The following is a 14,858-nucleotide window of genomic DNA, read 5'->3' as shown; positions in this document are numbered from 1 at the left end:
GTCACCAGCTAAAAATGACTTTACTCGTAACAGGTTCCCTTTAAGCTAATATATCTAGTTTGTAAAAGTTGATACATTGGACCAGTCAAAATAAATTCACCAAAATGAGGAAATTGTTATCTGACTTGAGAGCAAAATGGAATCTACAACTTGCGTGTAAATTGAAATAGACTGATTCTCTCTTAATGAAAAAGCCCACGTTCAGGAGATATACTGTGTATAAAACATATTATGTAACATATTTTATATGCTGTAGGCATAGCACTATTTATTTACTTGCTAAAATCTTATTCCTATTGTTTCAAATGATAATTGTTTTATTACCCAGTGAAGGTAATATTATTTTATTTATAGATATAGTCTAAGAGATAAATGCAGCTCTTTTAGCTTTGCAAAAAAGAAAAGAAATTCCAAGAGTATACATTCATCAAACCATGCTTGTGGGGCATGTAAATTGGATAATACAAGTATGATCATATTGTCTATGTGGAACCTCCCCGATAGCATATGATGTAAAGTAAGTAACAAAGAGCTTAAAGTTCGGGGGGGGGGGGTGGAGTATATTGGAAATGTACTCAATTCATGCCCTCGACTATAAGAAACAATGTATTGTAGAACTCTCCTCAAAATGGTCAGAGGGACCTTTTATGCAACTTCTATATTTATATTTCTGGGAGGAAAATTTACTGTTTTATGGCCAATTTATGGATTTGTGTCTAAAATGAGTGTAAAAGTGCTAAAACTTACATGAAAAGACCAAAAAATCAATATATGGATTTTTTAAAAAAATAGGTACAAAAGCTCTAAAGATTAAGAACATAGGACTGCAAAGTCCCTTAGAAATCAGTGGTAATTATTAATGTCTTAGGCTTCCTGGTTACCGTTCATGCATTTAACTACAGATATGCAGGAAAAAAAACGAAGAGGAAATGAGTAATTTATTGTTTTTGATGGTGAATCAAGCAGCAGGTGCTGAACGCAGACTGTGTGCTGTCAGATGGAAAGACATTGACTGATGCCTCAGACAGAGGAGATTCTGTCCAATCATGAATGCAGGACAGAGAGAAAATAGGTCATTTCATTTTAGTTTTACTTCCACTTCACATATGTTACTCTCTCCCGAGGACAGGCTGTAATGCACTCTCTGGGAATTGACAAGGAAGACAATGGGCCCTAATGCTTAGCTAACTACACAGAATTCCATACCTAAAATTCTTGCAAAGCCTAGTGGTAAGGGACAACTTGATAACAATCCCTTCTTATGCCAAAGTGCAAAACTCAGATATAAAAACAAGACAGTACAGATAAGAATGGTTGCCAGAGCCTGGTCAAAACAAAGAGTGCAAATACAGTACAAAATCACAATAGACAGTAGAATAGTCTGAACACAAGGCAAAAGTCAGCTTACCAGGAGACAGATATAACAAGAGTCACAAGAGTAGTATGGTGTTAACTATGAGACTTCTATAGCCAGCACCCTAGCAAAATTGGGCACCACTATTATGTGATATCAGACCCCCAGCCCCAATAGCAATTGTGCCAGAACTCAGTAAGTAGTGTTAGAAGCTGTCAATCATAGCATGTTAACTATTGATGAACCAGAGCCAGGCTGCAGGAAAGAGACAGGTATGGTGCTAATCAATCCATACTGCTTAGCAATCCTAAACCCATGTTCACACTACAGTGTTCAAGAAAGACACAGGGACACAATCAGCGCCTCCTCAGGCATACTCCACAGACAGAGGACATTACCAGGACAGGTGTTACAGAGGCAGTAAAAACCAGCAATGGTTAGCAATGCAAAATATGCAAACATATTCATAAGCAAAATTATGTTTAGAGATGTACATTTAACGGTTTAATAAGGTTTTAGGTTAAACTCTTAGTTAAGTTATTTGGTGGATCTTTTTACACCTATGCGTCATTATTTTCGGAACAATTCCACAGATAGACGGACAATGGGGCTCATTTAATAAGGGTCGCACTGCTCACTTTGATGGACTGTGCGCCTTTTTCGGGGATTACACGGCTTGCACAGGTATTTAACAAGTGTCTGCGCTGGGATTTTGGCGCAAGCAATTGATTTTTGGCGTAGCTGCACTGGCTTCCATGCAACACAATTTAGTAGGCGAGCCGTCGGACGATCAAACTGATTCGGACTGAGCGAAAGGATTTAACATTTAAATTGTGTTGCCCAAGCACTTAGATACACCACTAAAAAGATGGTGAACTCAGACCTGAGTGGGGAAACGGCACCTGCAGGTTATTGGCGCACGTTTTAAGTGAATCATAACACAGTGCATTCCTGTGAACTCCAGTGGGCAGTTAGTAAATGTGCCCCAATGCATATTCACTGAAAGGGGACGACTGGTGGCCTTTGCAGACCAGATCCTACAAAATTAGAGTAGCGTCACATACAGCTATATTTCCAGGTACAACATTCAAGCAAACTACCTATTTCCATAGAAAGATCATCATAAATGTGCCCGTCCTCTTAATAGGTAGTAAATGGAAATTTTTGTCATGCACATGTCCAATGTGGGAGAATGTATAGGAGAATATGTTTTTATTAACGTTTTACAAAGTTCAAAAACATCCATACAGCAAGACAACTTACAACATCCCTCCCTCTTAGCACCAGCCACCAGATACTTGCCATTAAAGTATCTTACTTAGCTAGTAAGTATGATATAGAAATGCTTCTGGTGGAGGGGGTCATGCAAACTAAGAGGCTTGCACTCAAATTGAAGCTGTGGGATCTCTACATGGATCCACCATCAGTAAGCCCAGTGAATCAAGCCATATTATCCATTGAGCATCAAATTGAGTGTATAAATTAGTATATAACACAGATCTGCTATACATCTAAATATGATTGTGTATGGCACAAGTACCTTGTCATATAAACTTTATTGAAAGGGTTATTTTACTCTAGTTTCCTGTTGCAGGTCCATATGCTCACCACTACAAAAACTGCCTACATCTCAGCTAAAATAAACTGTAATTACAGCCTAACATGAGCTAAGGCATACAACAAAACCAAGGCAGCCAACTGGAAGGAAAGCAGCCATATGGTGCGAGCTGCTCTTGACTTGCCTCCTAATTCTTGGATTTTTACACTGATACATTTCAGCTTCATAGAGAAAATCTGGTCGTTGTCAGGCGTTAGAGACAGTCCATTCACAGTTAACATGCCTTGGCTTCACATCCTAAACTTATTGTCCAGGATACACAGCAGAAGTTCAGAGCTGGGCCAATGCCAAAATGTGCACAGTTTGGTTGTAAAGAATGCTGTGCAGTCTGCTGCTGCCGGGCTAAAATGACATTCCCATCTGGTGGTTGTTTCCTGAGCGTCCCAACATCTCTGAAACTTTTTTTTTCTCTAACTACTGAAAGACTACACATCATGTTATAATTGTTAAAGATGTATGCCCAAAAAGGTTTTAATTAATGTTAGCTCATACAAAAATAGAATTATAGAGTGCAAGGCGTTCCTGAGGAAATATCTAGTATTCTTTATAAAGTGACATTTTCCATTACAGAGACCAGAGCACAAAATCCTGCGCAAGGGACCACACTGCGAGAAGCTGCTGGATCACCGTGTACATACTTTGTAAGCTTCGCTGCTTTTCTTCTATTACTCTTTCTTAAAAGTGTAAACCATAAAAAAGAATAAATAGTACAACAAATGTTTGCTTTTCTTTCGTTTTCATATGGCAGCAGGCAGTTGTCATTATGGAAGACCAGATTTACTGTTAAGGGTTTGGAGCATTTTAACATATTCTGAGTATATACAGCAGATAAAAATTAGAGAACAAAAGACTATTTTCTAATTGTCAAATCATTGTGTAGTCCTATGTGAATAAATCCTAACTTGAGTAAAATAGCCGAATTTTTAGTTTATTTCATAAATTGTTTTTTTTCTAAAGAATAAAAATGTAAATGAGATCAAAATTAGAGAACACTTTCAAAAAGAGGTCACACGTTGTAGTTACAACTGCATCACAATCAGTTTTTAGGTGGTTTTAGATGCAGTATTGTTAATTTAACAGGTGAAAGACATGAACTGAATGGGTGAATTTGATTTTGAAAGGGAAACCTGTTTCACAAATGTCTTTCACCTGTTAAATTAACAAAACTGCACCTAAAGCCACCTCAAAACTGATTGCGCTGCAGTTTTTAACTGCAACGTGTGACTGTACCCTCAGATACCTGCAAGTGTTATTGGTGTTAATCTGGCCCCTGGTGCTAACTTCCTTAATTAGCTGACAAATTCTATAAAGATGGCGCCTAACTTTCCAGTTTGCAATGGCTTTGCAAAAATCGTGTGCCGTTCCAAAGTGACTGAAACCCTCCGGCAGCAGGTTTTCCAGATAAAGGCCAAAGAGGAGACCCTTAGGGTGGTGGCACATGTGGTGTTTTTAGGCCATTATTGGGCTGTTTGTAGTTGTGCGTTTTCAGATCGTAAAAACGCATGCATTTTTAATTAACCAGTCAAAAACACATGCGTTTTCAAAAAACGCATTCGGTTTTTACTATCTGAAAACGAACGACTAAAAACAGCCCAAAACGGCCTAAACACGCCATGTGTGCCACCACCCTTAAGCTATAGCAATATATCTTGGTCATTCCAAATCTGTGATTTGTAGAATTTTGCATCTTTACAACATCACAAGCTCATTATATTCCCTTGGAAAGAGAGGACAGAATAATGCAGAGAATCTCCACGGATAATCGTTTCAACACTGCAGCTGGAATTGTTTGCCAGTTCAACACTGAACAGGATAAGGATCTGTCTCATTATACAATGGCTCACTTTTATCAAAACTAAACTGTGCAGTTTGCCTGTGGAGTATGTAGAGTTCGCCAGATTCATTAATCTGTTGCACCCTGCACTGATTTGGAAGTGTGCACCTTCTTGTGTATCTGCTACCCAAAACTGACGCAGACACTTTTTAAATACATATGCAAGCAGTTTGCTTGATCTTTCTAGTGCAGAGTTAGACAGAAAATGTGGGCCATTGTCTCAATGGGGTATTCCCACAAAGGCAAAATTCTTAATTACATTCAAAATAGAAAAATAATATATTTTGTAATTTGATATTATTACATATCTGTTTCACAGGATATATTTAAAACCTGGCTCCCTCAATCCTTCTTATATGTAATTTAGTTTCCCTTTGGATACGACCATAAACTCATCCTAACTATGGTCGTGCAGGACTTCCTGTTAAGTTGGATTCCCTCACATGAACATGCCTGCCCCGCATTGCCACTCCATTCTCCTACTCCGCTTCCATGTCGGGTCTGACCCGCTATGCCTCCCTGTCTTCTGACTCTGCTTCTCTGTGGCTTCTGCTTGGCAATGGCTCCCCATTCTCTTACTCCGCTGTGGGTTCTGCTGCTGGGGACGGTGTTGCAGCGAGGATCAGTCTGGAGAGGAACTGGCACTGCCACTTGGTAAACGCTGCACACACACATCACTGATGAAATGGACACCTGTCAGCTTATTTAGGAGTATGGGAAATCTGGGTGACTCCTCTGATATGGAAGTTGCAGTGATGTGGAGAGTCAGGTTGTCACCCAGCTTTCTGGATCTGTTATTCAGGAGTCATACAGAGGCTGCAGTTATGTGTCTATAACTATCTATATGTCAGATATAATTAGCAGAAGTAAAAAAAACTAAATTAAAGTGTAGCTAAACCTGGAGCACACAAGAGCAGTAAGTTCACGTTCACAAGCGCTACAGAGGAATCAGGAAGTGGTCAGCACCATGTGACTAGGATGTGGTGATGGGTGGGCATGCCAGGCCAGTCGGAAGCTGCAAGAGCGGAACTTCTATGTCCCTGTAAACAAACAGGGGCATGGCACAGAGAGAGAGAGAGAGCGGCTCAAGACACCGGAAGTGCCGGATGAGGTAAGTACTAATTTTTTTTTTTATGCAGCTCACCCCTGTCCACCTTGTTTTTATAGTGAGTTTTGGACAACACCTTTAAAGGGCCCGACTCCCCTTTGGGGAGTAGCATGTTGTGTGGACAGAGGAGAAGTGGACCACAGTTCATTTTATTGATTAAAGCAAGTTTAATCTATTTGGATATGATGGGAAACACTGTAATCACTAGAAACGAGAAAAAATGAACCCAAAAGGGAACATTTACTTAGAAAGTCAGAAACTGCACTAAAAGTGCTATTTCCGTGTATAATGCTGGGTGTGGCGATTCACTAAGATTACTAGAACATGTCCTATTTCATCTATTTAAATGGAGCAGTTGCGTTGATGTTTCATTCATATGTAAAGGTCCTTCCGAGAAATCCAACCACTTTGATCAGCTATTTTTGCAAATCCATTGAATAGAGTGGCAATGCGTTTCTGTAACCTGTAAAGTGGAAAAAGGACTCCTCAATTCTCATGATCAACTATCATCATGAAAAAGCAGGTTTACACTGCAGCGATCAATGACCTCTAGTCTGCAGTCAAGAGATATATATGGTGCAACGACTGTGTAGCACCACCACACTCTTGGGAGAAGAAGCCAAAAGGAGATTAAAGGTAAAGATTTGGGTGATCTACCCGCAGCACTGAGAAAAATGTATTTTTTCCTGAGGTTTGTCCACTTGGGAGGCAGCATGAGTGGAAGCACGATGAAGGCTTTGTTACTAGGAGTACTAGGGTTGGTGGCTGTTTGCCCTGTGAGGAGTATATTTTCTAGAAGAAAGAAGGGTTAAACACTATAATAAACAACTACCTTTTCTGCAATCCCCTATTATAATCTGTTACGTAGCTCCACAATGAAGGAGCTCTTTAAACCACTTATTTCCATGCTGTATTGAACTGGCAATAATGCTTGTTTTTATTCGGCATAATGTAAAAAAATATCTTGCTTTTACTAACGCATTCCTGTGAATGAGTCATCTGAAAGCTTGTGTAAGTATCACTTTTTCTAGTACGGATGACCTTCTATAGCTGTATAAATGGAAATTCTTATTTCTAACTTCTCGGGACAGTTGTCTGTTTTTATTATTAGAATTTTATCCAAATTAATACTTCAGATGGAATATTATTTCAGTATTTTTCCAAATTCTTTTTTAAGGCAATCTGGTTTTAATTTTACTATGTCTCAGTCCTGTTTTACTATATTGAATATGGATGAGATCCTTTTTGCTTTGTTAGTTTAGTAAAGAGAAAACAATGGGGTTTATTTACTAAGGGTCCCGCGGCTGCATTTTAGTCGGGTTACCCGACTTTTAGGGGATCACACCGGGGATTGTCTCGCATCGGTGGCGGCTTTCATGCAACAGTAATCGGGGGGGCTATACGGGCTGCTAATTATGCACACACTCGTATTTACCACGCCTCTCCCAGGATGGAAGAGGTAGGTGGTGAGGGCATGCAACATCTTGTCCCCCCATGCTGCTAGTTATAACTTTCTTTTCTTAGTGATCCCGTCGTGTCAAAACTAGTGTACAGGGGTCAGAAGGTAAGAGTTCTCCTTATGGAGAGTTTGCCAATTAAGGCCGCCTTATAGGCATGTGGAGACATAAAACCATAGATGTTCCACTACAGAATTCTGGGAAGAACACAAATATTTTTTCCAAGGTGTTAAATGGAAAACAATACCTCATTTTGCTACCTTGAAAGGCAGTTCCCTTAACACCAAGCATGACCTACAAGAAGTCTAATAACATGATGTGGGATTAAGTCAAACCAGTATATGAATTGCAGAAGGGACAGACTCCCAACTGTAGACCGCATTGTATCAACCTGGTTGAGTCTCCTCAGTACAGCGTAGGATCCCATATCATGTTATAAGACTTCTTGTAGGTCATGCTTGCTGTTAAGGGGGCTGCCTTTCAAGGCTTGGAAAACATATTTGCATGCTTTTAAGTGTAGAGAGCTGTGTAAGGTGTCTTTGTTTGCAGGACACAATGTAGTTTTTATTGACACTATTTTAAAAATTGTACAACCTTTTGATCGCTTTTTATTAAAATTTTTATTGGAGACAAAATGCAAAAAAGTAGCGATTCAGACATTTAGGCGCTATTTTCCTTAACGGGGGTTCATCACCGGGAATAATTTATATTTTAATAGATTTGATATTATGTTCATATAATAATCTATTTACATATATGCTCACTTACTGTATATTCACTAATAGGTAGATGGGAATGAATTAGGCTCAGTTAACATATTGTTTTTTGGAGACATTCAGTTTGTATACAGGCGGTCCCCTACTTAAGGACACCCGACTTACAGACAACCCATAGTTACAGACGGACCCCTCTGCCCACTGTGACCTCTGGTGAAGCTCTCTGGATGCTTTACTATAGTCCCAGACTGCAATGATCAGCTGTAAGATGTCTGTAATGAAGCTTTATTGATAATTCTTGGTCCAATTACACCAAAAATTTTGAAACTCCAATTGTCAATGGGGCAAAAGAAAAAAAATTGTCTAGAACTTCCATTATAAAATATACAGTTTCGACTTGCATACAAATTCAACTTAAGAACAAACCTCCAGACCCTATCTTGTATGTAACCCGGGGACTGCCTGTAACTGGAAACCTCCTGACATACATGCAGAACATGTCCATAGACTTATTTAGAGAGGTGGGGTCACCTATTTTGCCTCCATCTGCTCCATCCAAATCAGGAGGAAATACAGGATGGAATAGTGTTGTAGACTGTACTCTTCTGCTGCTGGGGAAAAAAGTATATGTTCAGCGGAGGCCATAACAGACTATATGATGCTACTGTTTGACCTCCATTCCCAGCCTCCACTAAACGTACACTGCAGGTGTGCTCCAGTTATGTAACTGTCCATATTTATGGTCACTAGGGAGACACCCTGAACATCGGCAGCAGTAAATGTCCACACCTCCTAGGGCAGTGGTGGCGAACCTATGGCACGGGTGCCAAAGGTGGCACTCAAAGACCTCTCTGTGGGCACGCAAAGCACAACCTGAAACCAGCACAACCTCGGCTAACTGGGACTACAGAAGAAGCAAGAAGGTATGGACAGGCTTGGATTATCATTGGAGCTCCTGGAGGGAAGCTACAATAATATAGCAAATTTCTCCTCCTTCTTTCTACTGTATTTATGCCCTCAAGACGCCAATACAATTGAAAGCTGTGACAGAGCAGGGAGTATTAAATTACCGTGTTGCCACTTTGCAATACCTTAGTGAGTTTTGGGCACTCATTCTCTAAAAGGTTCGCCATCCCTGTCCTAGGGGATTGACTGTCCACTGTGATACTCATCATATTGGCACAACAGTGTACAGTTATGGGATGCACCAAACAAACGTTTGCTAAGAAGCCCAGTCAATTCTGGTTACACCTTTGCTTTGAACTAATTTTGGACAGTTCTTTAGACCACACCCTTTTTCAGGCAGGTTAAAGTTGCTGGTATTGTTACCAAAAATGTGTGAGAATCCTGACAAATTTAGGAATTTTTGACAACTGTTGATTAGAGTGGCTCAACGATTCTTTTCCTTTGTAGTACATACAGTATTTGTACATTGTTTATGGCTGTTATGTGGAGCCTGTCAGGTGCATTGATTTGATACATTATTTGATACAGTATTCTATATCTGCAGTCTACGTTGGTTACAAGGCAGCGTTTATGTTCTCTGTCGGTGTTGCTGGCAATGTATTATATTGTAACAGAACGACCTCTATAGGTTAGAAAACCTAAAAAGTGTTTTAGCTAACAAGTTGTGTTTCTGAAATATAGACTCTTAGAGAACTCTGTTATTGAGTTCCTAGTACAGTTTTTGGCCAAGGAAATATGGCCTGCACTTAAAGAGGACCTGTCACCCTAAAAAAACGCTCTAGGAGCTGCTTATTAAAGTAAGCATCTACTAACGCTACCCCATTATTAGCAGTGTTACACTGCTATCTTTAGGCGCTCCCCGCTCCTCTTCTTCTTCCCTGGACCCCCCCTCCCACGCCATGGGCCGGTAGTCACTGCCTCCTTGTACAGCCCCATCATGAATACGCTGGGCCGCTGTAAGCTTGGTCCGACGTTCTCAGGCTATGACAGTGAAGTGTTCACTAGCTTTATCAGAAGGTTCCGATAAAACCAGCAGTTTAAGGCCCCTTTCACACTTGCGTTTTTCACGTGTGTTTTCTGCGCATGCTTTTGACGCGCAGAGCTTGCATTGCACTCTGACCCATTGTTACCAATGGGTCTTTTCAGACTTGCATTTTTTTCACGCACACACGCGCGTTTTTTTAACGCGCGTTTAAATCTCGACATGCTATACTTTTGCAAGTCACGCGCGTGAAAAACGCACCATACAAGTCTATGTATTGCACTCTGAGACACTTGCAAGTGTAATGCAAGTGCAATGCGTTTTTCACGCATCAATTGCCATAGAAAAGATAGAAATTGCATTGAAATTGCATTGAAAACGCGCGTGAAAAACTGAGACACTGAACAAACTCTGACTGAAAACTGATTGCACTCTGATGCAAAATGTGCGTTTTTCACTGACCAAACCCTGATCGCACCCTGATCAGACTCTGACGTGATCTTCAACGCAAGTGTGAAAGGGGCCTTAGGGTAACAGGTCCTCTTTAACTCCTGAACATTTCTACTTGTTTTGTTTTTTATAACCTCTGCAAGTCAAATTTACCAAAACAACAGACAAAAGCAACATCTGGTCACTCACAGCAAAAATACATACTAAAACTTTGAAAAACGCTTCTGACTGTGAAATGTGTTAAAGTGCCCTGGAGGCAGATCATACTATTGTCCAAAGTACAACTCATACTAGTATGTAACACAAAGTTAAGTCCCCTTTATGAACATACAACGTCAAGCTCATTACTGACCTCCACTGGACAAGAGATTTAACATACTGATAAATTTCCAATTATCGTTCAACAGATACATCATGTTTACAATGTATATTGCCCCATGGTAATCAGGTAAGATAGTGAACTAGGTGCATTACTATACATGGTTTTATGTTACCAAGGAGGCACATAGGTATGCATAGTAACAAAATTAATAAAGCACCTACAGCTTTAAAGGGAACCTGTCACGAGGATTTAGAACCCCAAGCCTGTTATGCAGGTCAAGTGACATGATCCCATTAATGTCTTTTTATACTGCTATATTCTCTGAGATCCACAATTACTAAGAAATACAACTCTGCAATCAGATGACCTGTAAGGAATCACAGAAACAGAGTAGAGTAACACTGACCTCTCTGCTCAATAGCATCCCATATCATGAGCTACTGAAAGTCCCTGCCATCCAGAGATGTAATGATGTACCTGGACTGTCAGAAAGTGCATCCTCGTGCCCCAGTTAGTTACATATTGGGGCAGATTTATCAAGCTGTCTGAAAGTCAGAATATTTCTAGTTGCCCATGGCAACCAATCACAGCTCAGCTTTCATTCTACCAGTGCTCATGAATATTTTAAAGGGGAGCTGTGATTGGTTGCCATGAACAACTGGAAATATTCTGACTTTCAGACAGCTTGATAAATCTGCCCCATAATAGTGTTAAATCACAAAGAATATAGAAGGACATCATTTTGATCCTGACATTGTCCTAAATATCGGGTTAGTAATGGTTGGAGGGTCCTTCAGGGTCCAAAACCTTGGGCGAAGGGTGGGGGACTGAAAAAAAAAGCAAAAATATATATTTTTTACAAGTTAAAAATTACATAAAATATGAAGTTTCAAATAAACCCCTTTACCTATAACACATAAATAAATAAATAAAATCCTACATATTGTAGGTATGTAGGTAATGTTTAATGTTTAATAATTTATCCTTATGGGATAAATATTTTGTCAGCAATGAAGGTTTGAATTAAAAGTTACACAGTTCTCATATTGGTATCAATGACAATGTCCTCTCATTCCACAAAAAATAACACCTGCGTATGCAAGTGTGAAAAAAATAACACCATAGCTTGGTATGCCAAAGTTTTAACAAGTCATTGGGGCGCAGTTTTCTGTCTGCAAGTTCTTTTAGGTGCCAACTGCTTGCACAGGTATTTAAGAAGTGTCTGCACCACATTTGTGTCCCACGTCTTCTGATGCGCTTGCACTATTCTTCATGCAACACAAATTTCTGAACTGAAGGGGCGTTCTGGTGCTCAGTTAGACCGCGCACCAGATTTAACATGCAAAGCCCTACAGAAGTGTTGCACGGCCCATGTTAACCCGCGCTGATCCCTCTCCATAGTCGGTAAGTCTTGCAGCACTGGCTTACCGGTAACACCCGCGATCGGTGCCAGCACCAATCACGGGTGTTTTCCCACTGATCGCATGGGCGCCACCATCTTTTCGAGGATCGCCGCTCCCCGTGATGTCATCGGGAGCAGCGATCCGTTGCCATGGTAGCCTCGGGTCTCACGAAGACCCGAGGCTACTTCGGGTTAACCCATGCATTACAATGTGCTATCAGCACATTGAAATGTATGAGGAGTAAAATGTAGTATTAGGAGTAGGAGTACTGTAGTATGGCAGTATACGATAGGATCGTACAGACAACCTAGGGTTAAAGTACCCTAGGGAATCGGAAAAATAGTAAAAATAAAAAAAAATGTTAATAAAAAAAAATTATAATAAAAAACCCTAAAAACTCAAATCACCCCCCTTTCCCTAGAACTGATATAAATATAACTAAACAGTAAAAATCATAAAAACATTGGATATCGCCACGTCCGAAAATGCCCGATCTATCAAAATATGATAACGGTTTTTCACTGCTTTTAATCCCATAACGGAAAATCGCGCCCAAAGTCGAAAAGTCAAAAAATGTAAAATTCTATAAAAAGTGGTCACAAGGTTGTACAGTCCTAAAATTGATAACATTGTAAACGTCATCAAAATCTGCAAAAAACGACACCACCCACAGCTCTGTACACCAAAGTATAAAAAAGTTATTTGCGCCAGAAGATCCCCCAAAAAATCCCCCAAAAAATTTTTGTACAGGAGGTTTTAATTTTTAAATGTATGATAACATTATAAAACCTATATAAATTTGTTATCCCTGTAATCATACCAACCCAAAGAATAAAGTAGACATGTCATTTGGGATGCCCAGTGAAATCCGTAAGATCCAAACCCACAAGAAATCGGCACAAATGCGTTTTTTTACCAATTTCACTGCATTTGGAATTTTTTTTCCCGCTTCCCAGTACTTCCCAGTTTTCACACAGCTCTGGACATGGAAAAATAAAAAAGTTATGGATTTTTGATCATGGGGAGTGAAAAATGAAAATGAAAAAACAAAAAAGGGCCAGGTCCTGAAAGGGTTAAAGGTGCAACAAATCTGGCGCCCTCTGGATACTGCAGAGGCTAACTGCACATAGTGCAGTTTACGCTGTTCTTAGTAAAAATTAAAAAATGAAAACAATCAAGACACGTATTGGGACTAGAAGTCATCGGAACTACAACTTGCTTGGTGGTCTCGCTACTTGTCACACATCTGACACCTCTGATTATGTTGTAGTGGGTTCGCTTACCCACACAAGGCCTAAGCCAGACATCTACAGAAAGGGAAAGCAATTTTGCAAAGGTAGAAATACAAGGACATCAGAGAAAGAAATCTTAAAACAGAAGTCACTAAAAAGTTGCAATCAGCTGTAAGCTAATTTCTACGCCTGAAATTGCAACTTTTTGATAAAATTTGCATCTTTCACATCTGGAATCTGTTAATATCTCAGAGTTCATCTGAACTGCTATTTGCTGGGTGGTTCTAACACTGGTCACACATCTGACATCTCTGACTATGTTTTACAGGCGGTCCCCTACGTAAGAACACTCGACTTACATACGACCCACAGTTACAAAAGGACTTCTGGATATTGGTAATTTATTGTACTTTAGTCCTAGGCTACAATAATCAGCTGTAACAGTTATCAAATGTGTCTGTAATGAAGATTTATTGTTAATCCTGATTCTTATGACAACCCAACATTTTTTAAAATCTAATTGTCACACAGACCAAAAAAGTTCTGGGTCCGATTACAATGATAAAATATACAGTTCCGACTTACATACAAACTCAACTTAAGAACAAACCTACAGAACGTATCTTGTATGTAACCCGGGGACTGCCTGTAGTGGGTTTGTTTCCCCGCACAAAGGGCTAAGCCAGAGATCCATAAAAAGAGAAGACCACTTTGCAGTGGTAGAATTACAAGAACATCAGAGCAAGAAGTTTTGTCACAGACCCAACATTAATATAACTATATATAACCAGAGGTAGATGACAGAACAGAATTAACACAGGTAAATACCATTCCTTCTGAGGTCAGGCCCCTTTATCATCTCTTAACCTCATAAGGTAAAGGGCCTTTACAAATTGTGGAAAATTAAAGGGATTTATATTTTCACTGGCTTAAATTTAACTGAAAATGGGAATTATGAGAAGAACCATCCCTGTTTAGTCTACCTGGGCAGCTGCCATAAAGGAATTCTGCTGTGGGCAGAAAATGATAAAATAGCTTTTCTCAGGAAGACTCTTCATACACAGAGCATCTAGTGACTCGGTTATGGGATTAAAAGCATTAGGAGTGGAAACAAAAGTAAGAATTGGGGAGGGCATACATGTTCTATATCAGTAATATAATAGCATATAAAAAGAAAGCAGAACATAATAGTAAAAATAAAGGGTCTGTTCATACTAATCAATCTACTTTACAAGTGCTGGCTATCATTATTGGTATTTATCCTCATTGTTAGTATTACTTTAGCATTAAACATCTATTGGTTCCAGAGTTTGATACACCAAGGTATTAGCTAAAACACAGGGGGGGGGCATATGTATCACAGTGGCTCATTGGTTAGCACTACAGCCTTGCAGCGCTGAGGTCTTGGGTTCAAGT

The 14,858-nt window shown here is 39.7% G+C and overlaps 1 long non-coding RNA gene across 1 annotated transcript in view; it reads right to left on the bottom strand.

The window, feature by feature from the left end:
- LOC140128980 (uncharacterized) overlaps positions 1-11,357 on the bottom strand; it is a 44,139-nt gene extending 32,782 nt beyond the window's left edge. Inside the window, exon 1 of the long non-coding RNA XR_011855223.1 lies at positions 11,214-11,357. This is a non-coding gene — a long non-coding RNA (uncharacterized lncRNA). The remainder of the gene's footprint in view (positions 1-11,213) is intronic.
- Positions 11,358-14,858: the final 3,501 nt, after the last annotated feature.

This window comes from Engystomops pustulosus, chromosome 4 (genome assembly GCF_040894005.1).
Source record: "Engystomops pustulosus chromosome 4, aEngPut4.maternal, whole genome shotgun sequence".
NCBI classification, from domain to species: domain Eukaryota; kingdom Metazoa; phylum Chordata; class Amphibia; order Anura; family Leptodactylidae; genus Engystomops; species Engystomops pustulosus.
The sequence above is the reverse complement of the archived record's forward strand: the minus strand, read 5'-3'. Positions and strand labels throughout refer to the sequence as shown.